The 15,045-nt window shown below is 50.4% G+C and overlaps 1 protein-coding gene across 1 annotated transcript in view; it reads left to right on the top strand.

The window, feature by feature from the left end:
- Positions 1–15,045, top strand: part of ERRFI1 (ERBB receptor feedback inhibitor 1) — a 731,587-nt gene that overhangs the window by 81,886 nt on the left and 634,656 nt on the right. The gene's annotated exons all lie outside the window — the stretch shown is intronic.

Below are 15,045 nucleotides of genomic sequence, written 5' to 3'. Positions count from 1 at the left end.
CATTCTCCATCCCTCCATCAGTCAACCTCTTCAGGGGCTGTCCTGCTACACTCGGTATGTGGCCGTGTGCTCCAGGAGCTGCAGGAATTGTGGAGTCGAGTCAACTGGGTCACATCAACTGTGGGACACAAGTGTGGCTGTTGGGGGGTATGGAGGGTCATACTGTCCAACCCCACTCTGGGAAGACCCCAGAGTTCTCAGCTCAGAATCCAGCATGCCTGGAGTTTTTGTCTCTTTTATGTCTCCACAGAGATCAGTGAGGGAGCAGTGAAATGGGACCATCGGCCTGGCCCCTCTCACTGTCTCTATCATCTATAGACCTGAATGCTTTGTCGCCCCCATCTGCTGAACTGAATCGTTTTCTATTTTGTCTTCAACCCGGCAGTCTGTCTGTGTGCATCAGCACATCACCCCATCCACTGGAACCGATTCTCCACTGCGGGATGGGAGGGTGGCCCCATGTTTGTGTCTTTTTTTGTTTTGTTTTGTTTTGGGTTTTGGACCACACCTGGCAGGGTTGAGGGTTTACTACTAGCTCTGTACTCAGAAGTCACTCGGCAGGCACTGGGGACCATATGGGATGTGGGGATCAAACCCGGGTCCATTCTGGGTTGACTGTATGCAAGGTAAACGCCTTACCACTGCTCCATCACTCCAGCCCCCTGTGTTTGTGTCTTTTACCTATTTCTATCCTTGGGTGTTTTTGTTACCCGGCTGGTTATGCCCTGTGTAAGCAAGACATAAAATGACTCATCAGATTGTCCACAATGTCACCTTCCCAATTCTTTTTTTTGTGTGTGTGTGTGTTTTGGGTCACACCCGGCAGTGCTCAGGGGATACTCCTGGCTCCATGCTCAGAAATTGCTCCTGGCAGGCACGGGGGACCATATGGGAAGCTGGATTCAAACTGATGACCTTCTGCATGAAAGGCAAAGGTCTTACCTCCATGCTATCATTCCGGCCCCCACCTTCCCAATTCTACCGTCATAGAAGAACCAACTTCAGCTGGGAACATTGGTGATCTAGGGCCAAAGGGGCACTTGTCACTCTGCTCACATGGAACTGCACAGAGTTGGGTCTCCAGGCACTCATGCTGCCAGGTAGGGCATCTGCAGGTAGAAGGTAGAGCCTGAGCACAGTGAGGTCTGAGAGCATCTGAGCAATGAAGGGCGCTGTGGTGCCCGAGGGCTCTGCAAAGTGGCAGTTGAGCTCATCATGTGCCCTACTGAGTGAGTGAGTTTCATATCCATCATACAGCTGCGCTCCACAGATTTCCCTCATGGACTAGGGGGTTTCAGGTTTCACTTTTAGGCGTCCCCTGATTCCTGGAAAGCATCTTTTTTCTCTGTTTTGTTTTTAGGGTTTTTTTGTTGTTGTTTTGGGCCACACCCAGTAATGGTCAGGGGTTCCTCCAAACTCTGTGCTCAGAAATTACTCCTGACAGGCTCAGGGGACGTTATGGGATGCCAAGGATTAAATCCGGCTCTGCTGTGTGCAAGATAAATGTCCTCCCTGCTGTGCTATTGCTCCAGCCCTGGTTCCCGGTATTTTGACATGTGCAGTTCTCACCGGGGTCAGGTGATCAATACTTATTGTCATCATCTTGATTTGCATATTTTTGCACATGCTTATATTCTTCTAATTATGTTGCTTTTCTGTGAAATACTCATGTTTGCCTGTAGCTTATTGAGTCATGAGGGAGCTTTTTCTGGCCCCGGTCAGGGCTTCTTAAACATTTTCCTGTGACCCCTTTTTGTCTGAGAATTATGAAATATGCGCCAGATGAGCACTGCCAGGAACTCCTGAGATGTTTGATGTGCACTCTTAGCTCATCCGTTCTGTCATCCTCAAGGACCCTTTTCTGTTGCCAAATGTTCGGCGACATTCAGCCATGTGACCTCACATGGGTTGGGACCCAGAATTTAAGAAGCTGGGCTCTAACTTTGTCCACCTGCTGAAAACAGTTGTTTGTTTACCATTTTTCCCTCCCTTCCTCCCTCCTCCCCCCTCGATCTCCTCTCCCTCGTTTCCCCTCTTCCTTTCCCTCTGTCTTTTCTTTCCTCTTTCTCTCTCCTATAACGATCTCCCCCACTCTCCCGCTCCCTTCCTCCTACCTCTCCCTCCCAAATCCTGAGCACAGAGACAGAAGTCAGCCCTGAGAAATGCTGGGTGTGACCAAAAACCCTCCCTGACAGGAACTAATCTCACTGCCACTGGTCATCCCAGGTAGCAATCTCTGAGCTGAGATCCCTGGGCCCTTCCTGGGATGGAGATGGGGATGGACTGAGTCCCTGCCCTGCTGAAAGGTCCAGCACCCCACCCACACCTGACATCCTCCAGTATATAAATGGCCTAGCTTCACAGCTCCTTGACCAATCTCAGAGAGGCGCCAACTGCTAAATCACCTGGTCCCACAGATCCTGGAGTGTCACCTCCTACCTTTACAGTACTGACAGACCAGTGGGAGCACAGCAAATTAGACAGGGAAGAAGTTTCCTAGAAGCCAACAAAACTCAGTGAATGAAAATAAGAACATGGAATGCTCAGCTAGCACCAAACAGCTCAGCGAATCCTCAGATAATGGTTTAAGTAACAATATGTATGTGAGATATATGCTGTAACAAATATGAATTATTAAAAATATGAATTATTTTGTGCCTGCTAAGAAAGCAAGCTTTACCTTGGGGAACTGGGGACATCAGTGGAGGGAAGGTAATGGTGGTGGTGGGATTGGTGTTGGAACATCAAGTACCTGAAACAACTATTATGGACAACTTCCTAAATCATGGTGTTTAAAAAAAAAGAGATTGAACTGTTCTCTTCATGGATAGTTCCTGGTCCCAGTTCCATCCACTCACTGGTCCACAGTCCCTTAGGAGCCACTCAACCTCATTATTCATTCACCAAGTTTCCATGAACCCACAGTCTGTTTCTGAGTCTCTATTCTCTTGTTTTTGTGATTTTGGGCCCACCTGATGATGCCCAGGGCTTACTCCTGGCTCTGTGTTTAGATGGAGAGTCCTGAATTCTAACTCAGGGCAGATGTGTCCAACACAAGTGCCATCCCCACTGTACCATCTCCCTGGCCCTGGGCCCTCTCTTCTGTTCCACTACACCATCTTTGTTGCTGTAGATCTTGTTTGCTTATTTTTGTTTGGGGGCCACACCTAGCAGTGCTCAGGACTTTCTTCTACCTCTAAGCTTGAGAGTTGCACCCAGAAGTGCTCAGAAGATTATGGGGTTCCAGGGACTGTGTCTGAACCTCCTGCCTACAAAGCCTGCACTCCGCCAGCTGGCCTGGCTACTGAAGCTTTATTCCAGGTAGGACACATTTATTTTAACTTCATTTTCGGGACCTCCCATGCAGTGCTCAGGGACCACTCTCAGAGAAGTTTGGCCAACAGCGTCAAAAAGGTGCTCTGGCCTGGCCATGGGGGGAGTGCTCAGACCAGGGTGCTGGGTGCCATGGGGTGCTAGGATGGAGTCTAGGATTTGTGCAGGTGGTCCTGAGTCCCCAGTCTGTCTCAGGGCCTTTTCATCGCGTTTTAGAACATCTCCCTGAGGTGGTTTGTGGCTCTTTCTCTAGATGGATGTCTCAGGGCTTGCCTTGGAATTTGCTCGTGTTTCCAGAAGCAAGCATCAACAGCATCTTTGCTAAACTTCCTTGTTGTTTCCAATAAAGCGTATGTTGATTCCTTGGGGGTTTCCATGCGATGCTGTCACTCGCAGCAGTAGACTTTTGTCCTACTTTGTGGCCTTGGCTTTCTCTCAAGGTCACCGTGTGGGGCTCAGCATCAGAGTCTGGCCTGCCTCTCTGACTTGGGGGTTACACCAGGCTGTGTACTGGACTTACTCTGAGCTCTGTGCTCAGAGGCTGCTTCTGCTGGTGCCTTGGGGACCAGGCCCGCAGAGAACCTAGGGCGGATATTCTGGTATTATTCATTAGCAGATCATTCTTTTTTTTTTTTTTTTTTTTTTTTTGTGGTTTTTGGGTCACACCCGGCAGTGCTCAGGGGTTATTCCTGGCTCCAAGCTCAGAAATTGCTCCTGGCAGGCACGGGGGATCATATGGGACGCCGGGATTCGAACTGATGACCTCCTGCATGAAAGGCAAACACCTTACCTCCATGCTATCTCTCCGGCCCCAGCAGATCATTCTTATCTTATTTATTTATTTTTTGTTTTGGAGCCACACCCGGTGATGCTCAGGAGTCACTCCTGGTGGCAAGGGGAACCCTATGGGATACTGGAGATCGAGCCTGAGTCGGCAGTTCTGTGCAAGGCAAGCACCCTAATCATAACTTATCACTCTAGCCCCCGTTTAATGATTTTGACACATTATTTGCTCATCTTTAGGATGGTAAGAGTTTGTATATTGGTATTTTTTTTGTTTGGGGCCACACCCAGCAATGGTCAGGAGTCACTACTGCCTTTGCACTCAGGGGCCACTCCTTGCAGGCTCGGGGGACATGCCAGGAATGGGACCCAGGTCAGGAGTGTGTAAGCACCCTCCCCACTGTACTGTCGCTGGCCTCCATCTTTGTGGTATTAAGGAGAGGGCAGCGTGGGGCTGGAGAGATAGCATGGAGGTAAGGCATTTGCCTTTCATGTAGGAGGTCATTGGTTCGAATCCCAGTGTCCCATATGGTCCCCCGTGCCTGCCAGGAGTAATTTCTGAGTATGGAGCCAGGAGTAACCCCTGAGCACTGCCGGGTGTGACCCAAAAACCACAAAAAAAAAAAAAAAAGGAGAGGGCAGCGAACCCAAGCTCTGGGGGTGCTCGGGGACCATTTCCAGCCCCCATCATCTCTCCTTCCTCCTCCCACCCATGGTCTGTGGCAACTCTACATTTCACACCTTCCCCACTTGGCAGAGGCACCTGTGGCTGATCTTTCCCATCCCTGGCCATACCCCACGCCCCCTCAGGTTCCTCAGAAAACACACCCCAAAGGATTCCTGCCCCCAAACTGAGTATCCAGGAAGCGGGCCCAAAGCTGAGCATCCGCCACAGGCCAAGTTCTTCTCACCATGTCATTGGGGGAAAGGAGAAAAGCTCTAAGGGAGAAAACACAGAAACTTGGATGTGAGTCACCCTCTCCCCACCCCCACAAACTGCAGTTACCCTGGAAAGAATGAAGGAAACCCCATGGGGCACCCAGGAGCTGCCCTATAGTTAAGCTGGGCTGACCAGGGGTTCTGCGTGGAAAGTGGGGGCTCCATTGGTGGATTCTGGGGTGCTCCCAGAGGAAACAGTTTCTGCTGCACCCAGTGGACTGGATGGATGGTGGGACTCAGGGAGACTTTCCACTCAGTGGAAACTTGTCTGACCTCTGCAGGGTTGTACCCCCAGCACATGTTTTCCACTGGGGGTGAGCACAGGTGAGTGAGGGTGGCAGAGGGAGGATGAGGGCCAGCGCTGCTGACACTTCTGTGACCAGACAGTGAGACACACACAGCACAGATCAAGGTGCCTGGCCCCTTAGGCAGTGAGCACAGGGGGGTGCGGGACATGGGGGAGGCCACAGGCAGGGGATACAGGGTTCAAGGGCAAACTTCAGCATCCAAATCTCTTTATCCCAGGTGTATTGGGGACCACTTTAATGAGAAGTACCGGAGCGTCTGAAAATCTATGTAAATATATGTAAATATATGTAAATCTATATTTACATATACTGTTTGTCTCAGGGGAGACTCCCGGCCCGGTGCTCAGGGGTCACTCTCAGTGATGTTGGGGGACCCTGAGAGGTCGAGAATCTCTCTGGGGCCTCCTATCTGCAGCTTAGGTTCTCTAGACCGTCCCTGCTTTTCTTGGCTGACTTAGGGGGTTGTGTCCGGGCTCAGAGAGAAGCAGCAATCAGATTCAAACAGGGGGTGCCAGGCAGGGTGGCAGGTGGGAGGGAAAGAGCTCACTTGGCTGGGGATTTTGGAGTGAGCTTTGCCCAACAGGCACACAAGATGACGTCCACTCCCGGGGTTCCTGCTAGGACTCCCAGAGTGTGGGACTTTCCAGCAGGGGCCCAAGGTCAGGCACCATACAGGAGAAGGTTCGAGTCTACAAGTTCAGGTTCTAGAAACCCGCGCTGGTAGGGCCGGAGTCATAGCACAGCTGGGAGGGTGTTTCCCTTGCACGAAGCTGACAGATTGTTGGGTTTGATCCCCCGGCATTACATAGGGTCCCCTGAACCTGCCAAGAGTAATTTCTGAACACAGAGCCAGGAGGGACCCCAGTGCACCGCCAGGTGTGGCCCACCCTCCCCCAAAGGAAGTCTGCAATGGGAGGCTGAATATAGCCCCTCAGTAGAGCTCCCCTCTTCCCAAGGGGAAGATCTGGGGAACTGACAGCAGGGAAGGACTCCCTCTCCTCATGCACCACTGCCTCTGGACCAAGAGGGACCCCCATGACTGGAAGCAGCCTTGACAGTGCTCCGCACCACATCCTTCAGCTGGCCATACCCTGGCTCTGCCCCATGCCTGGCCCCTCTTTTCCCAATTGCACACAGAAGCAGTTTCACCAGAATTCTCTGCTGTAACCCCTGCAACTAGCCGGGCAGGAACAGGCGTGAAAACACCTCTCCTGCTCCATAGAACTTCCAGATCTTTCTCTTGCTCCTGGCATCAGCCCATTCCCGTGTTGCAAGTCAGCCCCTGAAGAGGTTGACTGATGGAGGGATGGAGGATGAGGTCTTTCCCCTCCAGCCCAGAGCACGCATCTGCCACCCTGTCTAGCCGACGGTTCTGAGGTGAAGTGGCAGGTAAACAGCTAGTGACAGTCAGGCTTGTGGAAATATTAGCTTTATTCGGTGGACAAGACTGAAGTCCAAAGTCTCAGCCTCAGTTCCAGCCCCCAAAAGCCCCTCACCTTCCACAGATCCTTGTTTTTATCTCCCAGAATCAGGTACCACCCAATGGCGGGATCAGATACCACCCAAAGGTGGAAGCAGAATCAGGTACCACCCTAGCGTGGGGGCAGAATGCCAGGTCACACCCTAGGGTAGGGCACAATCACTGATCAGAGTAGGTCAGTAACATAATAATTCCATAAAATGTTTACATACTCAACATTCCCACACCTTAGAAATAAATTGTAAAGTGCACATTTGGGGACCAAGTAGGAGCTGCCCCTGACCTGGAGGGAAGGAGCCACAGCAGAGAAATCTGAGACTGTACAGAGTACCTCCCTGTCCCTGGGACCCCGGGACTTCATCCAACCTCGGACACCACCCTCACTGAGCCCACTCCTCTTTGTAGGCTCACCTCCAGCTCTGGGACTCTGAGCCCTTCACCTGAGAGGAAGCAGGTTTGGGGGGAATGTAATCCCCTGTGCAGGTGGTGGCCTGAGTAAGACTGCTTTTCTCCTCCCACCCATTTTTCTTTTGGGGCCACACATGGCAATGCTCAGGGCTCACTCCTGTCTCTGTACTCAGAGGTCACTCCTGGCCCTCCACTTAGGGATCATTCCTGCTGTACTATCGCTCCAGTTCCTGTTATTTTATTTTATTTGTTGGCCACATCTAGCGGTGCTCATGGGTTACTCTTGGGTCTGTGTTCAGAAACTACTCCTGGCAAGGTAGTTATCTAGAACAATAGCACAGCTAGGAGCGTGTTTGATTTGCATGCAGCCAACCTGGGTTCGATTCCCAGCATCCCATATGGTCCCCAGAGCCTGCCAGGAGTGATTCCTGAGCACAGACCCAGGAGTAACTCCTGAGCACTTCAGGGTGTAGCCCCAAAACAAAACAAAAGAAATTACTCCTGTCAGGCTCAGGGGTCATATGAGACGCCATATGGGTTGGCTGTGTGCAAAGCAAGAGCCCTACGTGCTGTGCTGTTGCTGTCACTCTGGCCCATTGAGGTTTGGAAATCTGAGCAGCATCTCTGTGCGGTGTGGAGCAGAAGCTGTTGAAAACCTTCTCTTGGCTCCACTAATCAGACAATCTGAGGCTATGTCCGGGTTAGGTTCATGGCACTTGGCCCAGCTGGAGTGAAGCCTGATTACTGCCTCCATTTCTTTGATGCCAAATTTATTTAATCTCCAAGGCTTGGTTTCCACTTCCTTCCCCTCCCCGGGGGGGGGGGGCTGTTGAGAAGATGATATAAAAGGGGATTGAAAAGGGCCTCACTCAGACCAAGCACCCAGAAATAATTTTTATCATTTTTATGTTTTTATGTTTTATGTTTTGTTTTGGTCCCAGCGGTGTTCAGGGATTACTCCTGGCTCTGCACTCAGAAATTCCTCCTGGCAGGCTCATGGGCCATATGGGATACCAGGGATCAAACCTGGGTTGGACGCGTGCAAGACAAATGCACTCCCCACTATACTATCACTCCAGTTTCTTTTCTTTTGGGGGGATTGAGTCACACCCGGCAGCACTTCAGACCTACTCCTGACTCTATGCTCAGAAATCGCCCCCAGCAGGCTTGGGGGACTATCTAGGATGCCGGCATTCGAACCACTGTCCTTCTCATTGCAAGGCAAACACTCAACCACTGTACTATCTCTCTGGCCTCTCACTCCAGTTTCTTATCTTATTGTATTCTTACTGGAAAAACCTGAGTAATACAGTTTACCATGCCCAGTGCTGTGTTGCTTTTATTAAGTCAGTAGCTATTTCTGATTTCAAGAAATGCTTATAATTTAGCATAATCATAACTTAGCAACGGTGGTATTTCCAAGTATAGATAACTGCAGATCTGGATGGAAGGGATCCCTGAAAAATCACTCCTGCTCTTCCCTACTTGGCTTTCTTTTGCTCACACACAATCATGTCAGGACCATTTAGGTCCAGAGGTAAGCGACTGAGCCCTTAGCTTCAAAAGATCCTTCCTCACTCCCGGCATTTTCATCATGACTTTGTTAAAAGCTGATGTTGAATGAGTGTTTCTCTGATGGAGGAAGGATATGACTGTCTCGTGATTGGGACAGAGTTGAACAGGCTCCAAATCCCATCAAGGCTGCTGCTTCCTGCCCTTTGTGGGCCTTTTCAGCCCCGTGGTCCCATCCTACCCCTTTCTTTCCATGCATTTGGATTTACCCAAACCCAAAACACCAGGAGTCAGGCTTCTACTACAAACTCTCAGTAGCGATTCCAGCCTTATCCACAAGGGGGAGCGTTGGCCTGCTGAGTCACTATGGTTCTTTTTTTTTTTTTTTTTTTGGTTTTTGGGTCTCACCCGGCAGTGCTCAGGAGTTACTCCTGGCTCCATGCTCAGAAGTCGCTCCTGGCGAGCACGGGGGACCATATGGGACGCCGGGATTCGAACCGATGACCTTTTGCATGAGAGGCAAACGCCTTACCTCCATGCTATCTCTCCGGCCCCACTATGGTTCTTTTTGAGGTATGGTTATTGATATCCAGCCCTTTTGGTTTTTCTTGGTGAGAACTCATCTGGAATGCTGAGGTTCCCTCAATTGGATGGTGTTAAATATTTCAAACATTCAGACCATATTCCTTCCATTTCCATCTTCATGGAGTTGGGCTTGGGGTCATGGCGTTGGTATTGGAATTGGGCTTTTGTTGATTCAGTGTTGGGTTGTGTTAGGTCATAAGGGCTGAGGTTGAGATCAGGGGTTGGTTTTGAGACATGGGGTTGGGTCATGGGGTTGAGTTTGAGGTTGGGGGCATGAGTTAGGTTGGAGTCATAGCTGGTATTGAGTTGGGGTCATGGGTTCAGTGTTGGGTCACAGAATTGGGGTTGTGTTGCAGTCATGGAATTGGTGTTGGATCAGCAAGTGACAGGGTTGGTTCTACTCGACATTGTTTTCTTTCTATGCATCTTGTGTTCAAGACTGGAGGTTTGAAGAATTCAATATATATCAGTGAAAACTTCAAGGGAATTAGAGGGGGGGAAATGTTAAGACATTAATTCTAGAATGGTCTATTAATTGTCTTTCCTTCAACGCAATGTCAGGAAGTGAGACAGGCAGCTGAGAGCTCTTGCTGTACTGGCAAAGTAAGAAAGAAGAGACCAAGAGTCTCAGATGTGGAGTCAGACCAAACAAGCACTTCTGCAAGATCATGGAAGGGAATTTTAGAAAATTTTGAACTTCTCAAAATGTTAAGTGACACAATCAGCTGGAGGCAAACCAAGTCTCAGTGAGTTGAATGAAAACAGGAAGTGCCCACTGACTGAGCCCCAGTTTCTGTGGGTTCTGCGTGCCAGGAGAAACCAGGTCACAGAAACCTGACACAGAAGCATCAAACAGCCCCAAGGCTGGCCTAGCCATGCTCTCTTCCTGCGGCACTTAATGTCCACTAGGATTGCCCAGACAGCCTGGGGCTTGAGGTGCATCTCTTGTGCCTGGGATGGACCATACTTCTGGGTCAAGTTTTAGGGATTATTGGTTGGCTGGTTTCTCAGAGTTGACAGATGCCACCTGCAACTTGCTTTCAGCCACTTGCAGTTTGTGGTATTCACCTTGTTTGTGTTTGTGCCAACCCTGGAATAGAAGGCAGCAAGGAGCAGCACACATGAAACCAGACAGGGTCACAGGAGAAAGTATATTTTGCCCAGGGGGTGTTGAGAAGCCTACTGGATCTTACAGACCAGCCAAGCATCTAGCTCTCTGCTGCTTTCCCTGCCACTTTTATTAGCCAGTTTTACATAAATCACCTGAAGGTCAGGATTAATGTAAGGGTACTTGTGCTAATTGACTCAGAAAAGGTGAAAGAAAAAAGTGATTTTTACAGGTGTATGACAATACTTGTCCATTGTCCTCTGTGTCTAGCCCAACACATACCTTCACCACCCCTTGTCCTGTGCGTCTCGTCCCTCATCTATCCCTACATTGTCTTCTTTGGGACAGTGACTGGTGACTCCGTGGACCTCCTGTGTGGGCCAGGAGCTGTTCCAGCCAATGACCAAAGTTGAGGAAGTTGAGGAAGGCCAAGATCTTCCTGACTGACCCACTGGGAGGGACCCGTTTAGTTTGATTCAGGTTCTACTTGCCCTACTGGCCTTGCTGTGATGCCCTCTCCATAGATGCCTTTTCTCTCCACAGTAGGACCCCAAGGTGTCAACACAACTGTTGTCTCTTTCTTACTTCTTCTGACCTTCCTGACCTTCACATGACACCTTACTGACCTTCTTCCATGACCTTTTTCCATACCTTCTTCTGACCTCTTCCCATAACTTTCTTCCACCTGCATCAGAGAAGGGACATGTCTCTGCCCTGTCCCAGGGCCCTTTTTCTACACAAGGAACAAAGATTAGTGGCCAAGGTCGGGACTAGATTTGAGCACAGACTTTCAGGGCTGGTTAGAGGGGCCTGTGTGGCTTTGCTGAATGCCAACACAGTGGTCTTGGCATGAGGTTCCCACAAGCTCTGGCTAGTTGAATCCCTTCCCTGAGAGTGTGCACGAGGGGTTGGAGGTACGGGTCACTTTCACAAGGGGCCTTGGCATTGTGAGGAGTTCTAAGAGGTAAGAGCCAGCTCTGGAGTCAATGAAGCTTATCCCCAAAATTCTGGGTACAAGGCCAAGCTGGAGTCACTGGAGTGACTGAGTGGCCTTGGTCAAAGAGCTGCTTTTCTGGGAGTCTTTGAAAGGTTCTGGAATTTTGCTCCAAGACTCTGGGGCCCTCTCAGGCCCTGTCCAGCCCAGGGTGAACCTCATTCCAATTTTCCAGTGAATTCTCCGGCCAGGACCATCTTGTCCCAAACAAACGGATGCTGTGGTGACACACCCAGCTGCGTGGGATGAAGCAGGAAATGTTTTCAGAACAATTGTTTCGTTCAAGTGACAGCGACTCTGGGCTACTGCCCTGTACACACAGCTGCAGGGACAAAGAGAGACCAAGTCTCTGCTGCTCCAGAGCTGCCAGCATACCCACAAGCACCAGGGTATGCTGGCAGCTCTGGAGCAGCAGAGACTTGGTCTCTCTCAGAGGCCCTTTGTCAGTGTGGAAGAGGCTGGGAAGACATGGCCACTTGGTGACTTTCTTGAAGACTTTTCAAACCCACTTGGTTCAGTGACCACAGATTCAAACAGATGCAACCAGGACACTAAGCTCTTTCTTTTGGTTTGGGCCACACCCGGAAGTGCTCAGGGGTCACTCCTGGACTGCCGAACCTTTCACTGGCAGGCTGGGGATCGAATCCGGGTCAGCTGGGTGCAAGCCCACTGTGCTATCGCCTGGGCATGACAATTTGGTTTTTAATCATAGTACCAATGGCAAATGTCTCAGGGTACTGTTGATGTATGGCAGTTGGATTTGGACATGCCCTTTGGATAACCCCACTGAATGGCAGCTGAACCTGGACATGCCCCTCAGATACTCTGTAACATGCTGGGTATAAAGAAAAAACCTGGACCTTTGCAGGGGGGCCCAGGATAGTGACCAGAGCAATGCCTACTGGCTTGCCGGGGGGCCGGAGATAAAGCACTGGAGAGATGCTGCCTGCTTTGTATCTTCCTCCTTCCTTCCTTCCTTCTTTCCTTCCTTCCTTCCTTCCTTCCTTCCTTCCTTCCTTCCTTCCTTCCTTCCTTCCTTCCTTCCTTCCTTCCTTCCTTCCTTCCTTCCTTCCTTCCTTCTCTCCCTCCCTCCCTCCTTCCCTCCCTCCCTCCTTCCCTTCCCTTCCCTCCCTCCCCCTCCCTCCCTCCTTTCCTTCCTTCCTTCCTTTGAATTTTCATGTATCTCTCCCTCACAGCACCAGGCCTCACACTCCAAGAGGAATATAAAATATACTTGGTTGTTCTTTTTCTCTTTTCTCTTAGTCACAGGTGGGTAGTCACTACATGTTGGCATCCCTGGATGGGCACTAGGCCCCAACCAGCAGCCGGGCCCCACAGGCCCCTGCAGCCTTGCAGCAGCCCAGCAGCAGGTGTGAGAACTAAGATCCTCTGGGTTCATGATAAAGGCCCTGGACAAAATGAGCACAAATCCTAGGAAAGTAGTATTTTCCTGAGACAGGTTAAAAGCAGTTCTTCAGGCAGGTTAAAAGGTTGGGTACTTTTCCACTTTTAGTCATAGCAGAGGGAGTTAACCCATTTTCACTCTGAGCCAAGACGGAGGGAGTTAACTCAGAAATAAAACCACCAAAGGAATGTAGGGGTGCCAAGAAAGACCCTCCCTATTCTGTTAGGAGAGAGGAATTAGGTGGGTCTGGAATGTCCCATCTGATAAGGCCCCCTTGACAACCAGAACTGAGTCAGATGAGTCAGAGATAAGTTGAAACACCAATGCTAAGAAATAATGTGCATTGTGCGCAAAATGATTGATATAAGCCAATCCTGTATGTGATGAAAGTTATAGCCAATCATGTATGCTATACCAGTTGAACTATTTGTATTAACCAATGAAATGCTTATGCTGTTAATGTTTGTGATGTCTATATAAACTGGCTAAGATCTTGCTTGGGGGTCCTTGTCAAGACTGTTGGATGGATGAGACTGGACCTCAGCTAGCTGAATAAAATCTCTTGCTTTAATCTTGCATTTTTGGAGGTGGTCTTTGACTCAGCACTGACTCGGGCAGTCAACTCAAACCCTAAAACAGGCAGAATTACAGCTTACAGCAGCAACTTGCTGGATAATGGTGAACTTCTACAAAGGGTACCATGTTACCAGACCTTCTCCCTAAGTGCCAATCTCCCCCACTGCACCCACCTCCACCTCATTCCTTCCTTCTCTGGCCCCATAGGGAAGCTGAGCCCTGCTAGTTTCTTCTATTTTTTCTTTCTTTTTAACTTTATTTATTGATTGATTGGTTTTTGAACTACACCCAGCGGTGCTCAGGGGTTACTCCTGGCTCTGCACTCAGAAATCGCCCTTTGCAGGCTGGGAGGCCATATGGGATGCTGGGAATCAAACCGGCCCCTACCAGGTTGACCGCATGCAAGGCAAAGGCCCTACCACTTGCTATCTCTCAGGGCCCCTGGGGCTGGTTTCTTTGGGCACAGCCTGTCCCCTCACTCTGGTTCTGAGTCAGCCCACTGGTATCTATCTTTCACCACCCCTGGTGGTCTGAGCTACTCACTCTGACAAATGTCTGTGATGAGATTAGTGATAACTGCTGTCTGTCTGCCTTCAAATGGCTGTGAGACCCACGAACAAGCAGAGCTCTGTTTGGACCCAAGGTTATCATGGTCAGAACTTGAGTGGGGGTGTGATGGGCAGCACGGGGCAGGGGCCAGGATGCCGTCACGTGCCAGATGTTTCCATGTTGGATTCTCCCATCCACATGGGGAATTTGCCGCACTCTGGGACAGAGGGAGGCGCCTGGCCCCACTCAGCTTCTGCAGGTGGCGGGGCTTGCTTTGGGCACCAAGGCCACAGGCTGTGGGCAGCTTCCGGCAGGCAGGGGGGGGTGAGCTGCAGATGTTTATACAAAGTCTTTCTGCAGACAGGCAGGAACCTCAGGAGGCGTCTGAGGACTGAGCCATGAGTACTGACAGGGGAGCTGGGTGGGGGGATAGTTCCCTGGGACTCTGCGCCAGCCTGATCAACGAGTGGACAGAGATGACTGGGGATCCCTGGACAACTGCCCAAGAAAGGCAGAGACTTGGGGGGCGGGGTCCATTATTGCAAGTTTCCTTTAAACACTTAAATATGGATGCAGTTGTCTCCGACTCACTAGAAGCCCTGGGCAACTTCTCGAACCTTCCTTAGGGTCTCTTAGCTGGGATCGAAAGCAGAAGTGGTAGAGGTGAGTGGCAGCCTCCTCCCTGCAGGATTTTGAGGCTGGCATGTGGTGGCGAAGGCAAACAGGAGGCAGTGCCTGCCACAAGGACCTGGTGCTTGGGGTGGGCCTGAAAGTCGACTGGGGACAGAGAGACAGTGTAGGGACAGGGCACTTGTCTTACATGTGGATACCCCGGGTTGGATCCCTGTACCTCATATGGTTTCAAGTCATGCAAAGAGTGATCCCTGCGAGCAGAGCCAGAGTAAGCCCTGAGACTGGGGTGTGGCCCCCACAAAACAATAACAAAAACAAAAAACCAAATGAACCCAGAGTTCATATCTCTTCCTGGGGGAGACACAGAAGTCAGGCAAGAGCCACATCTTTGGGGGAGGGGGGGGTCTGTGTGCGACACGCCCATAGCCACCT

The sequence above is a fragment of the Suncus etruscus genome, chromosome 6 (genome assembly GCF_024139225.1).
Source record: "Suncus etruscus isolate mSunEtr1 chromosome 6, mSunEtr1.pri.cur, whole genome shotgun sequence".
Taxonomy (NCBI): Eukaryota; Metazoa; Chordata; class Mammalia; order Eulipotyphla; family Soricidae; genus Suncus; species Suncus etruscus.
The sequence above is the reverse complement of the archived record's forward strand: the minus strand, read 5'-3'. Positions and strand labels throughout refer to the sequence as shown.